The following is a 13,034-nucleotide window of genomic DNA, read 5'->3' on the forward strand; positions in this document are numbered from 1 at the left end:
AAGGGGGTAATATTGGGTGACAGGAAAAAGTTAGAAGGCTTTATCAAAGTAATTGTGGATGAAAATTCATGTAGAGTTAGGATAGAGAAGAAAGTGCAATTTTGAAGGCTTTGTAGGAGATATTGTTAAAAATTGCCATCCAGGGACATCTGGGTGGTTCAGTTGATTAACCCTCCAACTCCTGATCTCAGTTCAAGCATCCATCTCAGGGTTGTGGGTTCAAGCCCTGTGTTGGGCTCTGTAGTTGGTGTGGAGCCTACAGAAGAAGAAGGAGAAGGAGAAAGAGGAGGAGAAGGAGAAGAAGAAGGAGGAGAAGGAGGAAAAGAAGGAGAAGGAGGAGAAAAGGAAGAAGAGGAAAAAAAATCTTTAAAAATAAAATAAAATAAAGTTCTTAAAAAAAAAAAAAAGAATTGCCTTCCAGTTGTTGTTCTATGTGGTGAAAGAAAGGAAAGCTAGGAAAGCTGATGGATGACTTAGGGGTTTCTAGTTTGATAATGATCTCTTCTGGTTTGGTGGCAAATGAATATCTGGTGTTGGCCATCCTGAATTTGAAATATCTGCAAGATATCAGATGAAGAATCCAAGGTTATGGTTGGTAATGTGAGACAGTTGGAGCCATGGGTAGGATAGGAGAAGAATCTAGGCAAGAACCTTGGGAAACATATTTATGCAGTGGTCAAAGAAAGAATTGTCAATTAGGTGAGCTTTTGAAGAGTGGGTCTTATTTATTGTGCAGCTTCATGGCATATCATAATGCCTGGCATATAGTGGTCATTTAGTAAATATATGTTGAAAGAAGGCAGGATGATTAAATTGGAGAATGAACAGAAGAAAAAAGTGAGTCCAAGAGGGTGGTATTGAGGAACATAAAAGAAGCATCCTTGAGGTATTCTGAGAATAAAAGACTCCACACACTGAGATTTGACAGTACAATTCTGCTGAAAGTGGTCAGAAGGATTCTGCAGAATTTTTTCTATGTCTACAGACTTTTTGTTCCCCTTGGGACTCAGAGTGTTTGTTCTTTTGTCTTTGACCCACTTTGCTTTCTGGTTCCCTTATTGGATTTCCCCAGCCATAGCCTTTCACTTGACCACACCTGCTTCTTCTTTCTGGATTGGTCCCACAGTCTATGGCTTCAGACCTGATCTCACACACGGGCAGATACCAGCTTCTGGTTTCCAACAGAGGCAATTCTAAACCTGTGCTTCCTCTTCCTCTCACATCCTCCTTTCTCTGTGTGATAGGACACGGTAGACAGTTTCAAGGAGAAAGTGACTAGCAGTATTAAAACACCTGTGCTAGGGTAAAGAGGATACAGATTAATTAGCTTTGGACATTAAGGAAATTAGCAACATTGGTAGAATGGCATAATGGAGAGAGAATTCAGATTCCAATATACTGAAGAGTGAAGAGGAAATTCAAATTGGAGAAAATTATTGTGAATTTTGTTTTTTCCTTAAGTGTTGACAGTGAAAAGAAGGGAGTAAAGACTCCACTTAGGAATTTATTTATTTATTTAGTGAATCAGTAGAGAAGTTTAAGATAATACAAAGGAAATAATGGGTGGAACCAGATCCTAGATAAACAGGAGGAAATGAAATTAGGGTACAAGTCAAGAGAAGTCAAGATTAGTGTGGATTAGAAATAATAATTTTAATATTTAAATATCCATTTTTACTATAAAACAAAAATAACAATATTTTAGAATACTTAGAAAACAGGAATGAAAACACCCAGAATCTTATTACCCTCACACAATGCCTACCAGTATTCTGCGGCATTCACATGAACGTTTACTAGCAGTTTACCATATCAACATCACTACTCATGGAGCTTTGCAGGTATAAATTCTTTGGCCTCCATAACGAAATTATGAGACAGCTGCTATTATTAAATTCCATTTTACAGATGAGGAAACTGAGGCAAATTAGATAATTTGGCGAAGGTCATATAGCTAGGAAGTGGTAGTCTCAGGATTTGAAGTCACAACTTCAGACTCAAGAGTCTGAATTCTTGACTATACTACATTTCTTGTGACACTTTTTTCCAAATGTGTTTTTAGGTAGTTGTTATGCCAAACATACAAATTGTTTTTATTGGTTTTTCAATAATTATCATTTAATACAACTTCAGTGTTAATAGAGAGACCTTAAAAGATCTTTTAATGCTAAAAAACAGTATTTCTTTAAGCTAATATATGATTTTTTAGTTAATTTACTCTCGTGTTGGACATTAGATTTTTTCCAGATTTTTCTATAAAAATAGCCTGTGAACATCTTTATGTATATATCTTTTTATATGTCTTGGAATATTTCCTCAGGATAGAGTTTCAGCAGAAGCCAAAGGATGGATCTTTTTCTAGTTACTGTTGCCAAATCCCTCTCTAAAAGATTGTACCACAGAATTTTAAAAATTAATAATGATTTGTAAGGCATTGTTTTAATTTACATTTATTGGATTTGTGATGAGACTGAAAATTGTTCCATAAGTTTCTTTCATTGTTATTCTTGTATCTGGTCTTCTTGGTCAACTCCTGTTTGTCTTATTTGCTTCTCATTTTGAAGTGAACTCAAGGGGTTTGCTGCTTGGGGTACATCAAATTGAGCACAACCCAAGGAAATATTGAAAGCAAAGAACTTTTTATTGTTACAAGAAAGAAGACAGGGAAATAGCTCTCAAAGCACTGTCTCCCTTGGGGTTAGTATAGGAAACTTTTATTCAGTGTATTGGGGTAGGGACAGGGAGTTTGCATGTGCACTTTTGGTTTAATTGCACATGCCTCCCATGTAAACGTGCTAGTGCATACATTGTATGTTCAGAAAATGACAGAAACTGTGCTCATAGGAAGGGAACTTAATATTATAATGAACTAAAGGTATCCTTAGGACAGTTCAGAGGGGTTTTTTGCACAGGTTCTCACCTCCATCCAGTTCAGCTCAAACTGGCTCAAGGTGTTACCATGCAGGACCCACCTAACAAGGGGCTAGCTGGTGAAACACCTAGTTAAGCATCTCCTTGGCTGGAACTGTTGGTTCTGCAAAACAAAACACATTCCTTTCCCGCTTTTGTCCCTTCCCCTCCTCCCTTCTGCTGATAGTTTTCAAACCTCTTATTTGAGGAACCTCCCATTGTGTCCTACCTAACAATTATTTCTTTTGGATTTTCTAGGTAGGCAATCATATCGATACTTTCTTTCCTTCTTCAGTATGTACACCTCCTATCTCTATTTCCCATCTCATTGCATTGCTTCTGACCAATAATGCAATATTGAAAGTGAGGTCTCTTTTCAAATTTTAATGGGAATGATTTTTATGTTTCAATGTCAAGTATTATTTTTGCTGGAGATTTCTGATATAGCAAATTAAGGATACGTATATTCATTCCCAGTTTGCTAAAAGTGTTTAAAAATTAGGAATAGAGTTTGAACCTTGAAGAGCTTTTCCCCACATTTGCTGAAATACATGTTTTCTAAATTAAAACCATTAATTTTCTAATATCAAACCATCTTCATATTTTTGAGCTAAGTCCTACCTGGTTTTAATATATTACTATTATAACATATTCCAGGATTTGATTTGCTCCTATTTTGCTAGCATTTTTTCATCTATGATCCCATGTAAGATTGAACAGTAGTTTTCTTTTTGTACCATATTTCTTTGAGTTTGGTATGAGAGTAATGTTGGTAAAAGGATATGGGAAGCCTTCCCCTATTTCCAGTTGTCTTTATGCTTGTAACTGTTTATCCATTATGTATACTACCTATTTCTTGGTAGGCTTGGGTAGAATTCACATAGCTGAAAGGGGAAGGACAGGAGATCCCTCAGTATCCTCACCAAGGGATGAGATGGTTACCTGTTTGGTGACCCTGAGTTCATACAGTCTTAACGAAGGAAGGAAGTGCATATGGATGAGTTCAAAACCCAGTTTCAAGCACATGACTGTGAGGAGTGTTCAGATGGAAATTCCTATTGTGAAGAACCTGCTAAAAATCCTTGAGGACATTGCTTTGCATTAAGGTGTATTCAGGGAACTGGGGAGCTCATCTTAGTCAGAGGCCTTTCTGGTGTTGAGGGAAGGGGAGGAGACACATCTCATGGGAAGGACACTCATCCTGTTGTTGAAGTTGCTGCCCAAAGTTGGTGTTGAGCTGTATGTGAAGGTCTGCTCTGATGGATTTATGAGACCCCCATTAAGCCTTCTAGTCCTGCTAATAAAACGGTCATTGGTGTAGTACAAGGACCTGTATTCAGGAAAAGTTTCCAAGAAATGGTGGCCTGCGGAGAGATTTTTAGAGTGTCCTTCAAGAACTGAAAATGTTCTGATAAAGAGAGGTCCTCTCTGTGCAGCTCATAAAAGGGCTCTTGGCTCTTAACACTCTGGTAGAGATCAAAATCTCTATAATGGTTATTTCTCCAAGACATCCTGAGACTGTCCCTTGATCACCGTTAATGCACTGACTGTGACAGAAACATTGAGTTATTAGACAGAACTGAACCTTACAAAGTGCCTTGGTAAACGGTATTGAGCCCTGAGGTACAAAGGGGAAAAAGGAAGGAAAGGTTCAAATAAAGGTTAAAAAAACTATATTGTCTACAATGACTTGACAGTATTTAGGCATTATAGCTACAAAAATACCTGATTTCAAGGAACTTAGAGTTTATGGACCTGAGATTGACAAATGATTTTATAATATAAATGTCATGTGATGGGGGTGCCTTATTTTTCATATTCACTAAGAGTACCTCATAGCTATTCACAGAAAATATCCATTTTGTCAGAATTTGCAAAGAACCAATGTCTGTAGAAATCTGAGAAGTGAGTGGTTTCATTTGCATATAGGTTCAGGGCCTTCTGAGCAGAAAGAAATTAATGTTATCACTCCTAACTTTTTCTCTAAGAAATTCAGAATTAGGGTTATCTCTGGGTAAAACAGAGTGATCTTGACCAAGGCCCAGCGGGAGAGATGGGACATTATGCTAGCCCACACTGAGTTTGGGAAGAGGAAGGTGGTGTGATGATTATGGGTCAGTGGGTCTTCAGTAGTTAAAAATGTCTTGTATCAATCTTCCTGAGTTGACCTGAATCTTGGGAACCAATCACATGAAATGGTCACTGAAAGCTGTAATAATGGGGACTGACTGGGGTGGTGGCCAAATGAGGCTGGACTGGTATGATTGGGAACTGAGAAAGGGGGTGGCTGAGCGGGGAGTTGGTCAGTGCAGTTGGGAATTTGGTTACATACAGAAGGCTGAGAAAGTAAGTGGGTATATTGAGGACAATAGGAGCCAGGTTTCTCACTGAGAAAAAAATTGCTCTAATATGAAAAGGAGAAGGATAAAAGGAATCCTGTGTATTGGATTGTATTTGGATGTATTGGTACAACCTTATGGTAAGTGTCCATGTCCAAAGCCATATCTATGTATCTACATGTATTAAAAAAATAGAATATTATAAAATTGATAAAGATGCTAGTATGTGGGAGAGTGTATATACACATAAATTTCTTCCCTCTGTCCTCTAAGAGGACTTAGAAGCAATGTTTATCTGGTAGCAATGAACACACCAAAACCAGATCTTGATTTTTTAATACCATTCTGTATTAAAAGGAATCAAGATTCTGGAGGAATGGCTGACTCTGGGGTTGGTGCACTACAATATGATCTTGGAACACTTTAAGACCAAAAACTAAGAAAATTTTCAAAGAATAATTCAAATGTGTTAAAGGGGCACAGAAATAAGCTTGAAAGAGCTCTTAGTAGACCAAACTGTTATATTTGAGACATTGAATAAAATTGCCATTGAGTTAAATAGATATCCATGAGCCCAGACACATGTAAATACATGAATGATTGAATAAATAGCAAGAAAAGAAAGCTTCTTGTAATATAATGCCAATTAATAAAAGTGGATGGAATGTTAGAATTAGAATGTCACCATTTGGCAATCATCTCATAGTTGTGATGATTTAGGCAAGAATCATCAATGGATATTAAATAGTAGGTGAAAGTTTGGTGAGGAACTAGATATTTACATGAATAATTATTAATTACAAAGGAAACATAACTTTATAGAAGAGAAACCTAGCAGGCATCACCTTCATTTAGTAACTAAAGTTAACATTATCAGTAATAGGACAGATTAACAGTGTGTCCTCCCTGACAGAAGAATACAGCAATGTTTCTGTGATATCCCAGACAAAAATGTATAACTTTAATCATAAGAAAACACTAGTAACCTAAACTGAGGGACATTTTATAAAACATTGGCCTGTCTTCAAAAAATGTCAGGGTCGTGGGGCGCCTGGGTGGCTCAGCGGGTTAAAGCCTCTGCCTTCGGCTCAGGTCATGATCCCAGGGTCCTGGGATCGAGCCCCGCATCAGGCTCTCTGCTCAGCAGGAAGCCTGCTTCCTCCTCTCTCTCTGCCTGCCTCTCTGCCTACTTGTGATCTCTCTCTCTCTCTCTCTGTCAAATAAATAAATAAATAATCTTAAAAAAAAAAAAAGTCAGGGTCGTGAAGGACAGGGAAATATTAGGAACTGTTCCTAACTGATGAAGACAAAAGAGACATGGCAACTAAATGCTTTGCAGGTGTGGTGCCTATGCAGGTGTGGAGGTGCCTGGCTCCATGTCCCTTCAAGAGGACCTGCTGTGGGGAGCCTGGCCAACTGATAGCTTCCTCCTGCTGCCCCCATGAAGCTATTGCCACACTGATGCTCTCAGTGATTGAATGTGACAGGGATCCTAGGACTGGATTCTTTTTACCCAACTGGATTTCTTTAATGGGAAACTTAGTCTCAGAAACCACTCATTGGGCTGGCCAAATTTTCTCAGAACTCTGAGGTAGTCTGAAGCTCTTCTTCCTCCTCCTCCTTCTTTTTTAATATTTATTTGAAAGAGAGTGAGTGTGCACACACATGAATGTATGAGCTTGGAGAGAAACGGAGGGAGAGGGAAAGAAAGAGAATCCTAAGCAGACCACTGGGCCAGACGCGGGACTTGATCCCAAGACCCTGAGCAGAAATCAAGAGTCGGTCACTCAGCCAGCTGAGCCACTCAGGTGTCCTTCTTGCTCTTCCTTCTTAACACTTCCTTCTCTCCTTTCACAGGGGTATCATAGTCTGAAAGTTCTCCCTACTCACTCCTCCCCTGTTATCATTCATTGGTGTTTTCCCTAATAAATCTCTTATATGCCTAACCATGGTATCTGCTGCTCAGAGGAACCAAAAAATCACACTGTACTCTTGGGTTTGTTCCTTTTGTTATAAAGGACAATATTGGAGCAATTGGTGATATTTGAATGGTGTCTGTAAATTAGATACTAATGTTATATCAGTGCTAATTTTTTGATTTTTGATGCCTGTAATAGTTTTTTTTTTTTTAAAGATAATAAACCATAAGAAAAAGTAAAATAGGGAAGAGAGACAATAGTTAAGAAATTTCAGTAAACTTTAGGGGCACCTGGGTGGCAGAGTTGGTTATGCAGCTGTCTTTGACTCAGATCATGACTCAGTCCTGATCCCAGGGTCCTGGGATCGAGTCCCATGTTGGGCTCCCTACTCAGTGGGGAGTCTGCTTCTCCCTCTCCCTCTGTGCCTCCTTGTGTGTGCAATTTCTCTCTCTCCCTCTAACAAATAAATAAATAAAATATGAAGAAAAAAAGAAATTTCAATAAACTTTAGAAAAGAGGCAATGAATATGACAACTGATTTTGTAACACAGAAGAAAATGAAATTTGAGGGAAATCAGGTGGTAATTTCCACCATGTATGACCTAGTTTGCCTGGAATAATCCCTGAGAAGCTCAGGCCTTGGAAGAAAGGGTAGTAAAGCTTGGATCTGAAAGTCAAGATAAGTTGAATGTTCATATTCAGCACAGTTTGGTTTCTAGGTCCACTTTTCCATCCTATGCTGTCCTGACTTCCTACCTCTCCACACCAAATCTGATTCCCTCCCTTCCAACAAATCTGTGGATCTATTTTCTCAAAACAGTTTTTAATGTCAAAGATGCCAAGGCCAAGGGAAGTCAGGGGTATAGGTCTATGCTGAAAATGGGATATTATTTCTTAAAGATTTTATTTATTTATGACAGAGAGAAATCACAAGAAGGCAGAGAGGCAGGTGGCGGTGGGGGGTGGCGCTGTGGGGAGGGGAGCAGACTCCTTGCTGAGCAGAGAGCCTGATGCGGGGCTAGATCCCAGGACCCTGGGATCATGACCAGAGCCAAAGGCAGAGGCTTAGCCCACTGAGCCACCCAAGCTCCCCAAAATGGGACATTAATAAGTCAAAGTGTACTTTCTGTAATGCGGTTTCCCCAGCTGCTTCTCCCAGTGGGCTCCAGGAGGGCCAACAGTGAGGAGGAAAGCCAGCCCTCTCACCAGTAGGCAGTGCATAGAGGCAGTGGAGGATCATGAGTAAGAGGAGAGATTTGAAAGCCAGCCTGCTTTGGTTCAAGAATCTGCCAGTATATTAAGTAGTATAATTCTGCCACTCAGCCTCTCTGTGCCTCATTTGCACACCTACTTTGTGGAAAACATTGAGTACTAAATGAATTAATACAGATAAAATATACATGCAAATAAATACATATAAAACACTTAGAACAATGTCTAGCACATTGCTATGTGGTCTGTAATTATCAGCTCTTATTACCATTATAACTATTCGCTGAAGTTCTGAATATTCTAGAGGGGAAAAAAAAATGATAATGGGGATTCCACCAAAATAAAGGCTGCCTCATCATCTGATCACCTTATAGGAAAACCTAAGACTCAACAAATCCTGCAACACACACACAGAGCTACTAATCATCTTTGTAGTGCTTAACTTTTTAATATAATGATCAGACTTCAGCTTGAAAGCAAGGGGCCAAAACAAGGTAATAGGAAACACACAAACACAGAGGGAACATAAGAAAATGTGAACAAAAGATATTACTTGAGAGATAAAGGATGTTGCATCCATACAATGAGATGGCAACTTTTAAAAGGACAGAACTTTAAATAAAATCTTTAAAAAAAAAATAAAGGACAGAACTTTTCAGAACTAAATATAGTCTAACTAAAAATTCAATGAAATCAGGAGGATAAAAAAAGGCATTTCCCAGACATTAAGACGAAGATCAGAAATATTCAGATACATTTGATTAAAAGTAGGTCCAGAAGGAGGGGCGCCTGGGTGGCTCAGTTGTTGGGCATCTGCCTTAGGCTCAGGTCATGATCCCAGGGTCCTGGGATTGGGCCCAAAGTCTGGCTCCCTGCTTGGCAGGGAAACCTGTTTCTCACTCTCCCACTCCCCAGCCCCCTGCTTGTGTTCCCTTTCTTGCTGTCTCTCTCTTTGTCAAATAAATAAATCTTTAAAAACAACAATAACAAAGAATTATGTACAGAAAGAGAGAATAGATAAAATGAAGTAGAGAAAGTTATCAAGGAAATACAGCAAAATTTCTTTGAATTTAGGATACAAACCAAGATTACAAGGAGTTAATTCCAAATGAAGGAAAGAGAACCCATAGCATGCATCATTGTTACAAAATTTCTGAAAACTGGGGATACAGAGATGATTCTCAATACTTCCACATGGAAAAAAAAAAGTCACACACAATGGAACAAAATTCAGAACTGCATTAGACTTTGTGTTTTTTAATGTCTGCTTTTTTTTTTTTTAACGATTTTATTTATTTTACACAGAGCATAAGCAGGCAGAGTGGCAGACAGAGGGAGAGAGAGAAGCAGGCTCCCTGCCAAGCAAGGAGCCTGATGTGGGACTTGATCCCAGAATCCTGGGATCATGACCTGAGCCGAAGGCAGCTACTTAACCAACTGAGCCACCCAAGGTCCCAGAACTGCATTAGAGTTCTAAACAGCAAGACCACCTCTTTTTTTTTTTTTTTCCAAGTAATGTCTTCACCCAGCCCACTATAGGCCTTGAACTCAGAATCCCAAGATCAAGAGTTACATGCTATACTAATCGAGCCCACTTGGTGTCCCAGATCACGTTTTTTTTTTTTTTTTTTTTTAAGATTTTAGTTATTTGACAAGCTGGTGGAGCATCAGGCAGAGGGAGGGGGAGAAGAAGGCTCCATGCTGAGCAGAGAGCCTGATGTGGGCCTTCATCCCAAGACCCTGGGATCATGACCTGATCCTGAGCTGAAGGAGATATTTAATTGACCGAGACATCAGGAGCCCCCCACACCACATCTTTTTTTTTTTTTTTAAAGATTTATTTATTTATTTGACAGAGAGAGATTACAAGTAGGCAGAGAGGCAGGCAGAGAGAGAGAGAGAGGAGGAAGCAGGCTCCCTGCTGAGCAGAGAGCCCGATGCGGGACTCGATCCCAGGACCCTGTAGATCATGACCTGAGCCACCCAGGCGCCCACCCCACACCACATCTTAAGGGACATTGGATAATGCCTTCAAAATTGAGAAAATTATTTGCTACTTTGTGTTTTATACCTAGCCAGACTATTAACCAAACATAAGGATAGAATAAAGATATTTTCAGGAATCTGTTAAAAAATTCAACTGAATAAATTGGAAGATCTAATGGGCTTTTTGCAACAAGTCATGAACTAATCAGCATCCCCTTTCGTAAGTGGAAAAGAGCTCCCAGGACCTGTACAAAATGGAAGGTTTTTATAAGCAGAAGGGGGTGGGGACAAGGAAGTCATTAATAAAGAGAAAAGATTATTACAGGCAAGGTCACCTTTCTTTGGGAAAGGGTGGGGTCTATCAAGCAGATGACCTTAATAATGTTGTTCAGGAAATTCCAGAGTGATTGATTTAAAATTCCATTCCTGGGACTGGCTGAGACTGCAATTAGGTTAGATATCAAGTCCTAGTTTGCTGACATGGGCTAAACAGAAGTGGCTCCATTTTGAGCCCATATTTTTGTTTTGTTTTGTTTTTTACAGATGGAATCAGAAGTTGACTTTTCATGTATTCTTTCTTGGGCAATGACTAAAGAAATTACTTCAGTGAAATGGGGGCATACACCCAAAAGAGTAATAGTTAGGTTTTAGGGAATGGGCAATTTAGCTCTGAAGAATGGCAAAAGAAAAATTCCCAGGACGGGGCGCCTGGGTAGCTCAGTGGGTTAAGCCGCTGCCTTCGGCTCAGGCCATGATCTCAGGGTCCTGGGAGCTGAGTCCCACATCGGGCTCTCTGCTCAGCGGGGAACCTGCTTCCCTCTCTCTCTCTCTCTCTGCCTGCCTCTCCGTCTACTTGTGATTTCTCTCTGTCAAATAAATAAATAAAATCTTTAAAAAAAAAAAAAATTCCCAGGACAAGAGCTGTGCTCCAGGCCTAAAAGTAACCAGCTAAGATTAAACCAGGAGGAGGAAGGGTTATAGGAGAGAGTTTATTAAAAAACAAACAAAAGTACTCTGGAAATTTGACAGATCAGTTGAAGCATTTGGAAAAATTTAGAAATAGACATGTTAACAAAACAAATGCAAAGGCTATGACTAGGAAAAAATAATATAACATGATATAATATATATAATATACCTTCTTGGTTCAAGAGTGAACAGTTATGATAATATAAACACCATTGGCTTTATTAAAAAGTATAATGTACCCATATTAAGGATGAGAGAAGGGAAGTGTAGTGGTGGTGGAAGAGAGCTACAACATTCTCCATCATAAAAGGGTAGCAGTTATCTGAAATTAATTGGATTTTTTTTGATTATCTGAAAGTAATCAATATATAACAGTACAAGGGTTTAGAAACATGAAGATAAGTATCAGAAGAAATGGCTTAAAGTATAGAAGACAGCTGGCCCTAGAAAGTAGAACTAGGTACAAATGGAGCAGAGAAATGCCATTTTTTATTACAACCCTTTGATTTTTGAGCAAAGAACATGTATTACTTAGAAGTTAATTTTGAAAGAGAAAAAGAAAGAAAGAAAAGAAAGAGAAAGACAATAATAACAGGCTTTCATTTTTCTAGTGCTTTTGAACCAGATGTCATCCTCTCTGTATCTGTATTATGTATAAATGTTTGACTTGAAGTTGGGGGTGCATGGGCTTATCCTTCTGGGTGATAGGTGCGAAAACAATGCTATATGGAGGTAAGTGATAATTCAGGTGGGGAGTCCTTTCTGCAGGAACCCCCAAGATGTAGATAAATATTTCTTATAAAACAGTTTCTCTTATCTTCCTTGGGTTTAAGACTTTATCTACCTCTCTCTCTCTCCCCTTAGAAAAATCTATCAGTAATTGTTAAAGTATTTATTCCAGGCTGGCCTTAGTTATATTGTGTGGCATTAATGTAAGTTTGAACCCAAGAGTTAAGGGTGCAGCACCTCTTTCTCTAAAATCAATCTGTGGTCGAGATATAGTAACTGGAAGAAACCTTTAAGAGAAAGAGGACAAGATTTATGTGATTGAAAACCCATTGTCTTGCCTATATGGAGATTTTTCTTTGTTTACCAACCTTGGAAAATATGACTTTTATTTTTATAAATGAGGTCAGTAGTAGAAACACTGAGAAAAATGAAACTCCAGCTGGGGTTTCCTATATGACTTTGCATGCAAGGTTAGTTTCATGTCACAGATAAATAAAACCTCCAAGGTCAAATTAGTGGAAAATCACTAAATGATCCTTCCTTTCGAGATTTAAATGTACATTACTAATCCAGCATTTCTCAAGTTTTTGCCAGCAGAATTTAAAAAATATATATATCCATTAATTATAAGTGTTCATGGGACTAAAGTTTGGGAAACACAGTGCTAAGGAGCTCTACCCATCCCTGGCAGTGCAAGAAGAGGTCCCTGCTAGGAGTTCACAGTAGGAGAGGGTGTGTTTTTTGGCTTGTTGGCGGGTAGGGTTACACTTAATATTTGGTTACATTTCTTGGCTGGATTCTGATACCCCCTGTGGCTACAAAAAGTCTCCAGGAAGATAATTTTTCTTCTCAGGTTAGGGAGGTCCTTAGGATCACTCTAAGCCACCTTTTAGAGTTAAGGAAGTAAAACTTAAGGTGACCATTAAAGCTGCTCCTAAATTCTGTCTTGGGTCTGGATGTACTTGATTAT

General features: G+C 38.9%; 1 protein-coding gene across 3 annotated transcripts in view; it reads left to right on the forward strand.

The window, feature by feature from the left end:
- Positions 1-13,034, forward strand: part of EFHB (EF-hand domain family member B) — a 59,497-nt gene that overhangs the window by 7,124 nt on the left and 39,339 nt on the right. The window lies entirely within an intron of this gene.

This window comes from Mustela lutreola, chromosome 2, assembly GCF_030435805.1.
Source record: "Mustela lutreola isolate mMusLut2 chromosome 2, mMusLut2.pri, whole genome shotgun sequence".
In the NCBI taxonomy this organism is placed as follows: Eukaryota; Metazoa; Chordata; class Mammalia; order Carnivora; family Mustelidae; genus Mustela; species Mustela lutreola.